The sequence below is a fragment of the Furipterus horrens genome, unplaced genomic scaffold, assembly GCF_987537825.1.
Source record: "Furipterus horrens unplaced genomic scaffold, mFurHor1.1.pri manual_scaffold_3, whole genome shotgun sequence".
NCBI classification, from domain to species: domain Eukaryota; kingdom Metazoa; phylum Chordata; class Mammalia; order Chiroptera; family Furipteridae; genus Furipterus; species Furipterus horrens.
The window spans coordinates 44,046,848-44,063,537 of NW_028327173.1; the positions used below are offsets into that span (position 1 = coordinate 44,046,848).

At 38.5% G+C, this 16,690-nt stretch overlaps 1 protein-coding gene across 1 annotated transcript in view; it reads left to right on the plus strand.

The window, feature by feature from the left end:
• The first annotated feature begins 3,913 nt into the window (after window positions 1–3,913).
• The window catches only part of PATJ (PATJ crumbs cell polarity complex component), a 319,938-nt gene continuing 307,161 nt past the window's right edge, over window positions 3,914–16,690 (plus strand). Inside the window, exon 1 of the mRNA XM_090269550.1 lies at window positions 3,914–4,033. The gene's annotated coding sequence lies outside the window, so the exon portion shown is untranslated. The remainder of the gene's footprint in view (window positions 4,034–16,690) is intronic.

Here is a 16,690-nt window from a genome sequence, read left to right on the forward strand (position 1 = left end):
TCTGAAATATCACCTGGCCTCGCTGAGATCCGAGGGGTTGGCAGGATGGCGGTGGCAGCTGTGGCAATCCTGCGCCGTCTTGCCCATAACTTCCTGAGAAAACCAATCTAATTCTTGTTTCCACAGTTAGGACAGAAACATTAAGAGATAAAAGGTTGTTACTTTCCTCAGTTTTGGTGTTTGTTTTTTTTTAAATCTGACTATGATGGGCTTTTTTTTTTCCCCCTCTCGTTATAAATTCATAGTATCAGGACTCTCAAAGATCTGTATTATAGCTGTCTGCATAGTTTGAGTTCTACTACATTAATGCTGTTGTTTCTCAAGTATTTCTGATTGTCCTCTCTGGTGCACTGATTTAGCTGCCTACTCTCCTATTAAATGCACTCATCACTTAATAAGGTCTACTCTATGCCAAATATATTTCATCTTGAATGTCAAAATAAAGGATCTAAACTAACTTTACCAGAGTCCTGCTTCTCAAAAACAACAACAATAAATTGACTTTTCTAAGTTTCACCACAAATATCCCTTTTATCAGTTTAAAAACTTAGAATCATCCTTGTACTTCAGTTTTCTTCTTGTTCTTCTTTAATGCCTTTATCTAATCAGTAAGCAACTGATATTTTTAAATGTTCATTTTTTATCCTATATTTTGACCTTATTTTAGGTGTAACTTATTTTCTGTGTACCTTGCCATAATGACCTCTTCCTTTCTCTTTGATTTTAGACTTTCTTCTCAACTTTGTCAATCCATTTTTCACACTGCTTCCAGATTAATCTTTTATTAAAAAACTATATCATATTCAAAATCCTTTTTAAGCTCCTTGGTATTTATTCAAAGGAGTTGAAAACTTTTATCTACACAAAAACCGGCACACAGATGTTTATAGCAGCTTTATTCATAGTTGCCTAAACTTGGAAGCAACTAAGATGTCCTCAGCCCCTGAGCAGATATGTAAACTGTGGTGCATGCAGACAATGGACTGTTATTCAGTGCTGAGAGACATGAGCTGTCAAGCCATGAAAAGACATGGAGAACCTTAAATGAATTTGCTAAACAGGCAATCTTAAGAGGCTCTATACTGTGTGATTCCAACTATCTGCAATTCTGGAAAAGGTAAAATTATGGAGACAATAAATAGATCAGTGGTTACCCGGAGTTGGGGTGGGGTTTATGAATAGGCTGAGTACAGAGGATTTTTAGGGCAGTGAATACATGTCATTACACATTTGTCTAAACCCATAGAATATACATAACACCCAAGTGTGAACCATAATGTAAACTATGGAACTATAGACTTTGAGTGATTATCATGTATCAGTGTAGGTTCAGTTCTAACAGATGTACCACCCTGGTGGTGGATGTTGATAAAAGGGGAGACTGTGAATGTGTGATGGCAGAGGATATATGGAAAATCTCCATACCTTCCTCACAATTTTGCTGTGCCTTTCAAACCGCTCTAAAACCTTTTTTAAAAATAAGCAATCATTAAACATTAAAAAATATCCTATTCAAAAATGTTCAGTCATTCTTTAAAATCTTAGGGGTGAAGGATAGTCTTATAATCCCTAAAGTTCTCTGTAGTACTTTGAGGTCCCCCACCATATGCTGTACTCCTATTCTTGGCTGTCTCCTTACTGTCACATTGTCTGTCATGCTCACTTCCAGCTATGTGCTGCCTCATTTATTGAGTACTTTCTTTGTGCTGCGTATATGCAATACAAGTATTCCTTCATTTAACCTTCAAAACTACCATATAAAGTAAGCATTGTTTTCATAATTTCACTGATAAGAATTAGAAGGGTTAAGTAACTTAACCAAAGTCATATATTTTAGAAAATGGTGGAGTCAGGATTCAAGCTTAGATCTTTTGACTTCAGAGATATGTTCATAAATATTTTATTTTCTTCTTTCTATGAATAAGCTCCTCTTGAGGGTTCTCAGAGGAAAAAACAAACAAGCAAACAAAGAAACACCTCTTACCTCAGAATGATCTCCTTAAAAATGTGTATTGAATAAATTCAAAACTTTTTAAATTTCAAGGAAGAGCCAAAGGAAAGCTCATGTTAAGTCAACAACACAAAAATGTGGAAAAATTAGATTACATGTGGTGGAAATGGATGTTTTCTGGGGTGGTGATGGAGGCAGCTTCTCATAAGAGGTGAGACTTGAGTTTAGCCCTAAGGAAAGGTAGGGCTTACAGGACATTCCAGGGATGGGAAAGCGAATGAGGAAGAACAGAAAAGCCACGGTGTGGTGATTCCAAGGACATGGAGTAGACTTCTTTGGCCAGAGTAAGACTTTGGAGAGGTGAAGTGGGAGATTAGGTTGAAAAATCAGGAAGAAGGGGAGAGCTTAAGATAGACTTGGAAGCCCTGGCTGGGTAGTTCAGTTGGTTACAGTGTTGTCCAGATACACCACTGTTGCAGGTTTGACCTCCATTCAGGACACATAGGAGAAGCAACCAATGAGTGCGTCAATAAGGTGGAACAACAAATTGATCTCTCTCTATCTCTCCTCTAAGAACAATAAATACAAAAAAAATTTTTTTAAACCCTTGGATATTCAGAAAGGGAGTTTGAACTTTCACAGTCAATCCAGTCACATAATGTTTTGAGAAAGGGAGTGTTTACAGTATAACCATCACCAAATGTTAGAGTGAGGCAAGACCCACATGCTTGCAAGCTGATCCTGAGATAATTGGTCTCCACCTGTATGCTGCCCCTCCACCCCCACCAATTTGGGAAGAATTTCCTTTTCCATTTTACCTTAAGCAAATCCCAAACACCTGTAAAGCCCGTTTAAGTCCTAACAGATGCTTTCAACAAAGCGTAATTGATTTCTTTATTCTCTTTAAGTTCTACCTTCTTTCTATTTGGTAATTTAAGTTATTGTGTAAATTTATTTCCCTCAATAGTTTGTTAGTTCCTAAGAAGTAGGGGCCATGCTGAAACTGTGTATCTTTTTACCAGGTGTAACAAGTGATATTTCCACCAAAGATGACCTTATATTGCAATTGTTTTGTATCTATGCCTTATGTCCCTTGAGTACAGGTATCCCATATCTAATATTTTACAGTCACACAGTGCTTAACAAATACTGCGTTTATTCAATGAATACATACCTTAAAATCAATTCTTTATTTAACAATGTGTACTGTATCTGACAAGTTAAAACGCCCAGCATCAACATTCTCAAGTTTTACATTAAAGAGAGTGGAAAAATGCCATTGTAGGTTTTACACAGATCTTTCTCAAAGTCGAATTGTGATACTAAGAATAAAAATGTTTAAAAAATTGTTAAGTCAACACTGGACTTAGAAAATCCCCTCTGGGTGCCAAAGTTGGGGCAAATCACTTAATCTGTCAGGTACCCGGTTTCTTCATACAGTGAGGGAATGTGTCAGCCACTGACGTACATATTGCTAGATTCATTTCTCTTCCTTTTCTCAACTAAATGAGGATAAAGTAATAACCCCTGTTTTACTTCTTAGAATTTATATTGGGTCAGTGGATATGGAAAACACAAGGGAGGGATATTAGCACGAAAAGGAAAAGGACGAGGGACTAAGCACTTTTGACCAAATCCTTTTCTCAAGGTCCTGCCTTCAATTTCTGGATCTTGGGTCTCCCTCTCCGCTCAGCTCTCCTATGACACCAATCCAGCGACCTCCCCACCCCATTGGTGCCTGCTGCCCCTAGCGTTTCCTCTGCCCATTCGGCCCCCAGACCCCACATTTCCCAGGCTCTTTAACCCTCGCTCGCCCAGCCGAGCTTCACCTGCAGAAAGTAGAGAAGCCAAGGGCCCCCGCGCTCCCTCCTCCGAGTCGGTCTCCCGCAGCCCCAGACTCCGGGACCAGAGCCATCCCGGCGCCCCGCCCCGGGCGGGGAGGCCGGTGCAAGGGGAGGGCCTGCCAGGTGAGACGCGGTCACCCTGGGCCTCTCACTTCCGCCCAGGTGAGGGAGGGCCGACGACGTGCCCTCACGCCGGTCCTCCTGCTCTGGTCTCCCACCCGCGTCTCGGCCGGACAAGGTAAAGCTGGGGGGGCCCGGCGGTGTGGTTGCGCTCTGCGAGCGGGCCTCTGCGCCTCGAGATCGGCCGCGGGCAGCTCCTCGGAGCCAGCCTGCCCCGCGCCCTGCCCTCCTCCGGGAGGAGGGGGGAGGCACGGGAGACTAGGGCGCCGCCGGGCGCTAGGCTCGGCCTGCGGAGGGTGCGGGGTGCGGGGCGCGGTGCTACCGCGGCTACCCGGGTTGACCCCCCTGGCCCCCGCCCCTCGGGGCAGGGCTTGCCTGAGGCTGCCCGCCGCGGCCCCGCCCCGCCTCGGCTGGCCCTGGCGGCCCGCAAATCTCGGCTCATTTCTGTTCCGGGAGTGGCAGGGATCAAATTATGCACCCAGATCGGTGCCTGCGCTTCGCCCCAGAGTTGGGCGGAGTCTCTTCTCTACCGTTGACGTTGAAAGTGAACAGGTGGTGGCCTGCCTCGGGGGCCCGGAGAAGGAGGGCAGAGGGGCGACTTGTCTCCGGCCCCATCTGGGCGCCTGGTGGTCACGTAGCCGAGCTCCCAGGCCAGCGATGAGGCCTGGGCTCTGCGAGCCTCACTTTATAGTTGGGGAGGACCTGGCGGAAAGTGCTTTGGCCTCCAGCCTTTGGGGAGATTGCTGGATTCCTGCTTTAAGTCAGGCTCAGGAAAGCATTTCAGATCCTTCCCCGCCCCCTCCAAAGCGCCCTAACCCTCCTGGCACACCTAGCAGGTCGATGACTCTCCCCCTGGAGTGTTCACTGGGCACTTTGTCGTATCTTCAGATGGTCACTTTGGATTGGAATTAGCTGTTGACTCGTTTGTCTCCGCGATTGAAAAGGTGCGCTTTTCAAGGCCTTATTTCATTAGGGCGCTTCTCAGCTGCATTTGGAGTCTGACCATTAATACGTGTGCAACCAACAAGTGTTTCTTGAATGAAGAAGGCTTCTGGAGAGCTAGAATGGAAAAAAAAAATATCAGTTAATCCCGAGGCTGGTAATAGCGCATTCTAGGCTGCTATTGGTTGCCAATTCATTTGCATACATATTTTTTAAAGGAAGTCTAGGGAGAAGTTGGGATGAAAGCTCAAATGGATTCACTTTGCAACATCGGAAAAAGGCGAGATCGGGACATTTAGTTAAAACGAGCCTCCTGTTTCCAGGCCCTAATAGCCTTTATAAGTATTATCAAAAATTTTAAATAATTAGAAAGTTAGTATCAGAGCTGGAAGGTACTTTATGGATAGTATTTGTAAACTGAGTTCTGAAGGAATTTGCCTTTGTTAATTGAGATCCTATAAAGGTCATGTAAGATGAGCTTGCCATCAGAGTAATAGCATTGTTTAAAGTTGAAAAATTGTTTTAAGACCTCGTGTTTAAAGATGCCTTAATAAGTTAAAGTCACATATTAATATAGATTCTTTGTAGAAATGTTGGAGAGGATTTTCAGAAAAGGAATTAAAAGTACACACAAACCCCACTCACCATTGAAAGTAACTATTAATAAAATTATAGTATATTGTCTTCCAGTTAGTATTCTTAAAAAGAAAAATCTGGAATTTTCCCATAGTGAGTTCACTTTTAGAACTCTGTGATTCTGAGACAGGGGTTCAGTATTCAGTAATCTTTGTAATTGTATTTTTACTTAAAAGGATTTAGTAATTATCCTTAAGCTAAACAACCAAGCAGTCTGAATTTACTTGCTTTGTTAAAGTTTAACAAAAATACATTAGGTTGGGGAAGCCAAAATGGGGTTTAATTTGTTTACTTAGACTTTGCCTACCTTGACACTAGAGTAAATTTTTTGAGAAATAGTATTCCACGTTAACGTTTCAGATTGCTTGCCCATTGCTGTTTGTTTTTCACACTCACATGTGTTTTGTTGAGATTTGAATGCCTTTTTTAAAGCTCTGATTTTAGGTTCTGGTGCAAATGGAGAGAAATTTAGAGTCTGTTGTTACCCTTTCTTTAGTCGTGGTGTAGATCTATGCTGAAGATTAGAGTCCGCTTATTTTTTGCTTAGGTACAACTGTGTAGCCTGTGGAGTTTGGCAACATAGAATTGGGTCCACTTACCAATATAACTCTTGGCAAGTCACTTGACTCTGTTTTCCCATTTGCAAATGATCTATTTACCTCACTGAGTTTTGGGGAGATTGAAATGAAGTAATGTTAAAGAATGTGTCTCGTAAACTGTAAGCCATTATTCTCCCACTTTTTGCTTCTCCACCTGGATGTTTAATTCTGATACAATTATGGAGTTTTGCTATTTTTATTGGGAAGAACTCAGGTTGTGAGTGTTCTCACCCTGATAGTTATTTCAATAAAAGGAATAGAGACTGTATGAGTTGATAAAAGTCTGTTAAAAACACTGTACAGGGATCTTTCTGCAAAGGCATAGGTTACTATCACCACAGTTAGCCCCTTGCACATGTGACTGACTTTTGGGCACTTGAAATAGGCCTCACTGGAATTGAGATGTGCTGTAAATGTAAAATACACATCAGATTTTGAAGATTTAGTGTTAAAAAAGTCTAAAATACCTTATTAATTTTTATATTTATATATGAAAGTGATAATTTGTATAAAATTGGATTAAGTAAAATATATTATTAAAATTAATTTTATTTCTTTTTCCTTTTCACGTGACTACTAGAAAATGTATAATGTGGCTTACATTATATTTCCACTGAACAACACTGGGTAGGATTTAGTATGAATATGTTTATCCTCAGGAGGTTTTAGTTTCCTGAAGCACTACATTCCTATTTATAAACTGAATTTTTTTAACTCCCAAGTTCTAGGCCTCCCTTTACCCTCTTCCCTTGTATTCATTGCATTGATGAAAAGTTTTGTTATTCATTATTGATTACAGAGCAAAAAATCAACTAAAATAATTTAATTAATAGCTTTGTTTGAGGCCCCCAAAATAAATAATCTTGATTGTAAAGGATGTTAATAACAATAGTAGCTCCTACTTATTTAGTGTACTGTGTGCCAGTCCAAATGCTTTATAATATTTTATAACATCTTCCAACTGTAACTAGTAATTGTTATTCTATTTTACAAGTGAGGAAACTGAAGTGTAGGGAAATTTAAACCTTGGCCACAAGAACCACAGAGCTGTTTCCAGGAGTAGATTCCAGGTCTCTATGATTTCTGAGCTTATAGGCTATACAGTCTTCCATATTTCAAGAATTGGTTATTGGATAAACTAGAAAAAAAGTTGATTCTCACAATAGGTATTTAGTTCTAATCCTGTTTTTGTGTTAGTAATCAATAGGAAACAATCTAAATGCTCACCAACAGGAAATTGTGTGAATTAATCATGAATTCCTACAGTGGAATACTATTTAGTAATTACAGTGAATGAAGAGGAGCTGTGTATATCATCATGACAAAAATCTTTCAACATATAAAGTTGAACTAAAAAAGCAAATTGCTGAAGGATAAATATGTAATATAATTACCATTTGTGGAATTTAACAGCTGTCAAACAGTAATATTGTAAACAAAGACCGCGTTTTAAGAATTTTGGATTTGAATTCTCTATATTGATTGCATGCATTCGTGACAGTGCCTTATGGTTAAAAGAAGTGAGTGAAATCTTTGTGAGATGAGCATTCTTTAATGTTGGTCTTACTTAAAAAAAACAAACAAAAAAACAGAGTCTTTTCCTTTGCTTTGGTGTTCTGTACACCTTGCCTGGTTAGTAGGTTGCTTTCAGGCCCTCGTCTGCAGCCTTTCAGGGGCAGACCAGTTTTCATTTAGTTTTAGCCCCTGATTCATGGGTGTAGCTTTGGTAATAGGGACTGGGTGGAGCTCCTACCTTGAGAAAGGTGATTTCCTTTGGAGTTATTTTCTGTAGCTTCTAATGTAGTCCCAGGACAGAGTGTAATAGGAGGGAGATGAGTTAAGTGATTGTTGAGAGTCAGGTTGACAAACCTTTTTTGTCTGTGTAGAAAACTTGAAATATCTGATTCCTATTTTTAAAGTAGATATTTGCTGAAAAAGTCATTAACAGTTGAACTTCCTGCCCTCTCAAGGTGAAATTTACTCCCATCAGTGGCATCTTTGTTGTCTTCCTCTGTTACTACCTTTTTCAAAGTACTTTCCCCTTGGTTTTTTGAAATTGTAGGAAATTTCCTGCATCTGCAAAATGGAGACAATAATACATTGCTAAGAAGATGAATTAGATGTCATACACAATGACCTTGCATTGTGTACAATAGGGACCAAAAAACTAGTTACTTGATTTAGTACATATAAAATGTTTTTTTGGGAAAAAGCCAGGAGAAGGAAGGCGGGTGAACATTGATGAGAAAGGGTATCTAAAGCTTAGTGTGTCCTAGTTCACAGTTTGCTAGGATTGCTTTGAATATCACAAGCATGCCAAAATTGGCATGACCATATTTATGGAGAGAAGTTAAGGACACACAGTCTCATGAGACTGCGGTGTGGGAGAATTCAACAGGAGATTTGAGGTGGAAAGTAATTAGTGAAGATATAAATTCATGGGTCTTGTAAAAAAATTTTTTTTATTTATTGATATGAGAGAGAAAGAGAGAGAAACATTGATTCGTTGCTCTACCCATTCATGTATTCACTGGTTGATTCTTGTACGTGCCCTCACCAGATTGAACCCACAACCTTGGCATAGTGGGACCAAGCTTTAACCAACTGAGCTACCCGACCAGGGCTTATTGGTCTTTTCAGTGAGGGATGGCTACATGATCAAAGATCCATGTGTGTGGAAATTGCCCAGAATTATTTTTGTTGTTGTCAATAATTGGAGAAAACTGCCACCAACAGGAGTACAAAAGTATATCATAAAACAGTTTAACTTTGTTCATACAAAGTGGGCACGTTATAGGCAGAATATTGATATGCATTGATTAACTTTGAATAATACAATGAGAAAATTTGTATTAGCCAACAAAACTTCTGAAGAACAGACTCAATTGTCAGTTCTGATTCTGAGTTTAACATGGTATCTTTTTGCTTCAATTTCAACTTGTCCTGAATGTCCATCATCAAGTGGACTTAAACATTGACTCTGGCTTAAGCATATGGCTCCAAAATATCAATATCATTCTGAGATTTACATATCTGTTTCTGAAAGTCCAGGAATGCAGTATATGCTTTGGCAGCAGCCAAATATAATACCTTAAAAAAAAAAAATCCAAGAGGTTCAGAAAAGGCCTTATCATTTGGTTTGGTAGGGACACAAGTCTAGGGCATCTGCCTTGAATCTGCATTAGCTTAGCAGCAGTTGTGTTTTTTTATAGTTACAGTAGAGAATCACCATTGTTCTTTGGCTATGAGAGTTTGTTTTCCGTTTAATGTTGAGCTTTGAGGACAATGGTATGGTGATTAGACACACCAGAGTTTTACACTCCAAAGGAAGAATGGAAACTAAAATTTGTTCATGAGCTTCAATTTTTGAATAACTTCTGAAATTATGACTTCATTTACATTTAATAGCTTTTAGTTTTTTCAAAATCCCTGAGTCCCTCGAGCTCAGGGAAATTCCCATTGCAGTTATATGCAGTCTAATTGGATCTGCCCAATTCATACCTGTAGTCGGAGGCTGAATGTCTGTACTTTCTCAAACAGATAGCTAGTTATCTTTTTCTCCCAAATTTTTAAGATAAAAGCATAAGATGTCTTGTTAAGTTTGAGACAGAAGTATAAAAAATCTTGAGGAGTTACATTCTTGTCTGCTATTGGGAGTCTGAAAAGTGTGTTTGTCATCGTCCTTAACTCACTTAAATTCTTGACCTGGGAGGTTAATAAATCTTTTCAATAGTTCCCTTTACTTAGAAATTTAAATCAAATTAAATTGTATCTATGTATCAGCTCCTCCCCACTCCCCCAATATTCCATTAATTGATGATGGCTAAGGGCCTGGGTATTTTTTAAAAAGCCACAGTATTATAATAATTTCCTTCAGTCAAAGCCTACAGTAAACCAGACATAAAAAATTCATGGTACAAATTCTCTTGATCAATGATGGAGTGGAAGCTGCTGAGCATAATAAACTACTCTCCCTCCAGAGGCTGTATGACTATGAGGACAGCGGCACACTGTGGCATTTTAATGTTTAGATTGTGACCTATTGTAGGTAGCCTGTCTATGACAAGTTAGACTCCACTTCGCCATGTTTAAACAAACTTGAAATTCCTTGCTGTAAGCACTGTTGGTATCTTAGCCTAGCCAAACAGACCAAAGTTGTTTGAGGATTTCCTATGACCATAACATGGGTGAGACAGAGGTTCCATTAAGCCTGTATGCTGCTTGCTAGATATTCACCTTTAGAGTTCTATTTCTTCCATCTGTCCTCATATACTCTTTTAAGGTTTTAGTCCCCTTCCCTAGATTTAACCCAACACTACGGAGTTGTAATAATTTTCCAGGCCTGCTTAGTAGACATAGTTTAGCTTTCATTAACTATGAGTCAGAAGATTAGATGGCCAAACAGTTTCTACCCTTTACCCTTATTGAGAGATACTCCACCATTATGGTTTCTAAACTTTGCAGCACGATGCTTTGGGAGGGTAGGTAGGTGACAATAAAACCTCTCTTTTTAGTTTTCACCTCACTCTTAGATGTTTCTTTTATATATGTTTAAAACACATGACATGTAAATATACTAGTAGTATATGTTTATAAAAAATAAGGTGAGTGGTCAGCATATTTTTACTAATGGGAATGAGTGTTTAAAAAAGTTTGTGTCCAGCTTGAAGCAGCTAGAGGAGCACGAGACCTTTGCCCATTATCCTTTATAAGATTATAAAGGGTCCTAAGTCTGAGAGGGGGAAATTGTTATGAGTGCCCCCTCTGTAAATAAATAAATAAATAAACAAACAAATAAATTAATTAAAAGTTTGAAAACCACTAATCTATCTGTTACCAGAAGTACCTTTTTAAATAGAAATCTGGGCTAAATACTTCCCCACTTAAAAGCTTTAATTACTTCCTGTTGATTACAGGATAAAGACCAGTCTACTTAGCATTATTTACAAGGCCCCTCTCAAAGTGGACTTATTTAAACCAGTGCTTCTCAAACTATCAGTGGTGAAAGATCAGGGTTTTCCCACTTAGTCTTTCAAGGACTGATATTTTTGTAAAGTAAGTTGTTAGAAAAATAAAATGGAAAAAAAAAAAGAAGTACAAGATAATTCGAGGTTGTTGTTTTATTTATTATTACTAAATTTAATAGGTATAAATCAGTCTGCCACATTACATGGTTTCTAAATGCTTATTCTTAATTTTGGTACTTACCGTTTGTGGCCAGGCATCAATTTGCAGTTCACATTTGCAGCAACACTGGTCTAAACTACGTCTTTTTGCTTTTTCTGCTACTTTTAGAGACCACATACTAGGTCATTTAGAGCTAGTTACCATTCTCACAGAAACTCACGCACTTTTACGCCTGTATGTAGTAGTTTTCAAATTGTGGTCTCTAGGCTGGCAGCATGAGGATCACATGGGAACTGTTAGAAAGGCAAATTCTCAGGCCTCACCTCAGACCCACAGACTCAGAAGCACACGGCGAGCCCCAGCACTGTGTGTTTTAACAGACCCTCTGGGTGAGTCTGATGTGTACTAAAATCTGAGAACCACTGACTTGGAGAAGTCCTGTATGTCACTCGAACTGGGACACTCTGAGTGAAATGGAGCGCTGTCAGTGATGATGCTGGGTAATCTGAGATGATCGTAGGCGAAAGAGGACAAATGGTTACTCAACTTTTATACTCCACTTTTTTTCTTTCTAAGAGAGGTTTCTTTCTAACATATTCTCACGTCAGCATTCCCAAACGTCCCTAGGCAGGGTTCGTCACTCTCCCTTTATGATTTCTCTTAGTACATGGTACATATGAGGTCCGAGGTCTGTCCAGAAGGTATCCAGCCATGTAATATGAAAAACAGAGACATTTACTGAAGAAGATACAAGATACAAGAGACATTGTACACAAGACAATGACGCCTCAGTCCCCTTCAAAGTAGCATCTTGGGACATCACACAGTTCTCCCAGTCACCATCAACTGCTCTGTCATATTTTACTGAATCTCATTGATAGTCTGAAATCTCTTCCCTTTTTTTTTTCTTTTTTTTTTAAAGTTGTTTTTCTATTACAGTTGTGCCATTTTTTCCCCCATTGCTCCGCCCCCCCACCCAGCCCACCCCTTCTCCCACTGTCATTCTCCACTCCATTGTCCATGTCCTTGGGTCATTTATACATGTTTTTTGAGTAGACCCTACCCTTCCCCTTCTTACCCCCCTTTTCTCTCTGCTCCCCCCTGATAACTGTTATTCTGTTCCTTCAATTTTGTTCATTTGTTTGTGTTGTTCATTAGTCTCCCATATCAGGTGATATCATATGGTATTTTTCTTACATTACCTGGCTTATTTCACTAAGCATAATTCTCTCTAGTTCCATCCATGCTGTTGCAAATGGCAGGAGTTCTTTCTTTCTGCTGCATAGTATTCCATTGTGTAAATGTACCAGTTTTTTAATCCACTCATCTACAGTCGGGACCTTAGGCTGTTTACAGCACTTGGCTATTTTAAACAACACTGCTATGAACATAGAGGTGCATAAGTTCTTTTGAATTGGGGTTTTCAGGATTCTTCAGGTATAACCCTAGCAGTGGAATCGCTGATTCAAAAGGCAGTTCCATTTTTATTTTTTTGAGGTAATTCCATACTGTTTTCCATAGTGGCTGCACCAGTCTGCATTCCCACCAACAGTGCAGTAGGGTTCCCGTTTCTCCACATCCTCGCCAGCACTTGTTTGTTGATTTGTTGATGGTGGCCATTCTGACAGGTGTAAAGTGCTATTTCATTGTGGTTTTTACTTGCATTTCTCTGATGGCTAGTGATATTGAGCATTCTTTCATGTGTCTATGAACCCTCTGTGTATCCTCCTTGGAGAAGTGTTTGGTCAGGTGCTTTGCCCATTTTTTAATTGGGCTGTTTGTCTTCTTTGTGTTGAGATGTGTAAGTTCTTTATATATTTTGGAGATCAATCCCTTGTCTGAGGTATCATTGGCAAATATGTTTTCCCATATAGTTGGCTCCCTTTTCATCTTGCTGATGTTTTCTTTTGCGGAGCAGAAACTCTTTAGTTTGATGTAGTCCCATTTGTTTATTCTTTCCTTTATTTCCCTTGCCTTAGGAGATGTATCAGTGAAAATATTGCTATGTGGGATATCTGAAATTTTCCTGCCTATGTTTTCCTCTAGGACTTTTATGGTGCCACGGCTTACCTTTAAGTCTTTGATCCATGTTGAGTTTATTCTGTTGTGTGGTGTAAGTTGGTGGTCTAGTTTCATTTTTTTTTGCACATTCCTGTCCTGTTCTCCCAGCACCATTTATTGAAGAGGCTCTTCTCACCCCATTTTATGTTCCTTACCCCTTTGTCAAATATTAGTTGACCATATAGACCTGGGTTTATTTCTGGGCTCTCTATTCTGATTCATTGATCTATATATCTGTTCTTATGCCAGTACCAGACTGTCTTGATCACAGTGGCTTTGTAGTATAGTTTGATGTCTGGTATTGTGATTCCTCCTGCTGTGTTCTTCTGTCTGAAGATTACTTTGGCTATTCAGGGTCTTTTTTGGTTCCATGTATATTTTTGAAGTATTTGTTCTAGGCCTGTGAAATATGTCATTGGTATTTTAATAGGAATTGCATTGAATCTGTAAATTGCTTTGGACATTTTAATGATGTTGATTCTTCCCATCCATGAACATAGTATTTGCTTCCATTTATTTGTATCTTCCTTGATTTATTTCTTCAGTGTTATGTAGTTTTCCAAGTACAGGTCTTTTATCTCTTTGGTTAAGTTTATTCCTAGGTACTTTATTTTCCTTGTTGCTATAGTAAATGGGATTTTTTTTTTTTAAGTTTCTAGCTCTAATATTTTATTGTTGGTGTACAGAAATGCCTTCGATTTCTGAATATTGACTTTGTACCCTGCTATTTTGCCAAATTCACTTATTAGGTCGAGTAGTTTTGTAAAGGAGTCTGTAAGGTTTTCTTTGTACACTATCATGTCATCTGCAAATAATGACAGTTTTATTTCATCTTTTCCAGTTTGGATGCCTTATATTTCTTTTTCTTGTCTGATTGCTGTGGCTAGAACTTCCAACACTATGTTGAATAGGAGTGGAGAGAGTGGACATCCTTGTCTTGTTCCTGATCTCATGGGGAATGCTTTCAGTTTTTGTCCATTGAGTATGATGTTGGCTTATAGCCTTAATTATATTGAGGTATACTCCCTCTATTCCCATTTTGCTGAGTTTTTCATGATAAATGGGTGTTGTACTTTTATCAAATGCTTTTTCTGCATCTATTGATATGATCATGAGATTTTTGTCTTTCATTTTGTTTAGATGGTGTATTACATTTATTGATTTGTGAATATTAAACCATCCTTGCATCCCTGGGATGAATCCCACTTTATTGTGGTGTTTGCCAATATTTTTGTTGAGGATTTTAGCATCTATATTTATCAGTGATATTGGCCTGTAGTTTTCTTGACCTATTTTTGGAATTAAGGTAATACTGGCTTCATAGAAAGAGTTTGGGAGTTTTCCCTTTTCTTGGGTTTTTTGGAGTAATTTGAGAAGGATAGGCATTAGTTCTTTCCTAAATGTTTTGTAAAATTTGCCTGTGAAGCCATCTGGTCCAGGTCTTTTGTGTGCTGGGAGTTTTTTGATTATTCTTTCAATTTCACTCTTTGTTATCAGTCTGTTCAGGCTTTCTACTTCTTCATGATTCAGTTTTGGAAGATTATATATTTCTAGAAATTTGTCCATTTCATCTATGTTGTCAAGTTTCTTGCCATACAGTTGTTTGTAGTAATTTCTTACCATTCTTTGTATTCTGTGATATTGGTCGTGATTTCTCCTGTTTTGTTTCTGATTTTGTTTATTTGGGTCCTGTCTTTTTTTTCGTGATGAGCCTGGCTAAAGGCTTGTCAATTTTGTTTATCTTTTCAAAGAACCAGCTCCTACTTTTGTTGATCTTTTGAACTGTTTGTTTAGTCTCTATGCCATTTAATTCTGCTCTGATCTTGATGATATCTTTCCTTCTACTCTCACCGGGCTTTGTTGTTGTTCTAGTTCTTTTAGCCATAGGGTTGTATTTTTTATTTGAGATTCTCTATACTTTTCAGGTAGGCCTGTATTGCTATGAACTTTCCTCTCAGGATTGCTTTTGCTGTGTCCCATAGGTTTTGGGCTATTGTGTGTTCATTATCATTAGTTTCCAGAATCTTCTTGATTTCTTTCTTGATGTCATTGTTAACCCATTTGTTATTTAACATCATGTTATTCATTCTCCATGAGTTTGAATGTCTTTGAGTTTTTTTCCTTGAGATTGATTTCTAGTTTCAAGGCATTGTGGTCTGAGAAGATGCTTGATATAATTTCAATTTTCTTGAATTTATTGAGGCTTGTTTTGTGTCCTACCATGTGGTCTATCTTTGAAAATGTCCCATGTTCATTTGAAAAGAATGAATATTTTGCTTCTTTGGGATGAAAAGTTTTATATGTATCAATTAAGTCCTTTTGATCTAGTGTGTTGTTCAATGCCTCAATATCCTTGGTATTTTTTGCTTTGAAGATCTGTCTATTGTTGATAATGAGTGTGCTGTTGATATCTTTCTTGTAGTCTTCTAGTATTTTCCTTATATATTTGGGTGCTCCTATGTTGGGTGCATATATTTTTACCAGGGTTATATCTTCTTGATGGATTGTTCCCTCAAGTATTATGAAATGTTCTTCTTTGTCTCTTTTTATGGCCTTTTCTGTGAAATCTGTTTTGACTGATATAAGTATTGCTACCCCAGCTTTTTTTTCATGTCCATTTGCCTGGAATACTTTTATCCATCCCTTCACTTTCAATCTGTGTATATCTTTTGTTTTGAGGTGTGTCTCTTATAGACAGCATATATGTGGGTGATGTTTTCATATCCATACCGCTACCCTGTGTCCTTTGATTGGCGCATTTAATCCATTTACATTTAAGGTTATTATTGACAGGTATTTATTCATTTCCCTTTGTACCTGTGTTCCTCTCCCTCTCTCTTTTTCTTCTTTTTCTTAAAGCATTTCCTTTAGCTTCTTCTGCAATGCTGGTTTGGTGGAGATGTATTCTTTGAGTCTTCCTTTGTTTGGGAAACTCCTTATTTCACCTTCCATTTTGAAAGAGAGCCTTGCTGGGTAGAATATTCTTGGTTGTAGGCCTTTGTTTTTCATTGCTTGAAATATTTTTTGCCATTCCCTTCTGGCTTGTAGTGTTTCTGTTGAGAAATCAGTTGAGAGCCTAATCAGAGCTCCCTTGTACGTTATTTGCTGTTTTTCTCTTGCTGCTTTTAGGATACTCTCTTTGTCTTTGAATGTTGCCATTTTAATTATGATGTGCCTTGGAGAGGGCCTGTTGGGGTCATCTTCATTGGGACCCTCTATGCTTCCTGGACTTGCATGATTTTTTCTTTCATCAAGTTAGGAAAATTTTCTGTCATTACTTTTTCAATTAGGTTTTCTATCCCATGCTCCTCTTCTCCTTCTTGTATCCCTATGATATGAATAGTTTTTCATTTCATGTTGCCCTGCAATTCTCTTAAACACTCTTCATTCTTTTTTAATCTTTTTTCATT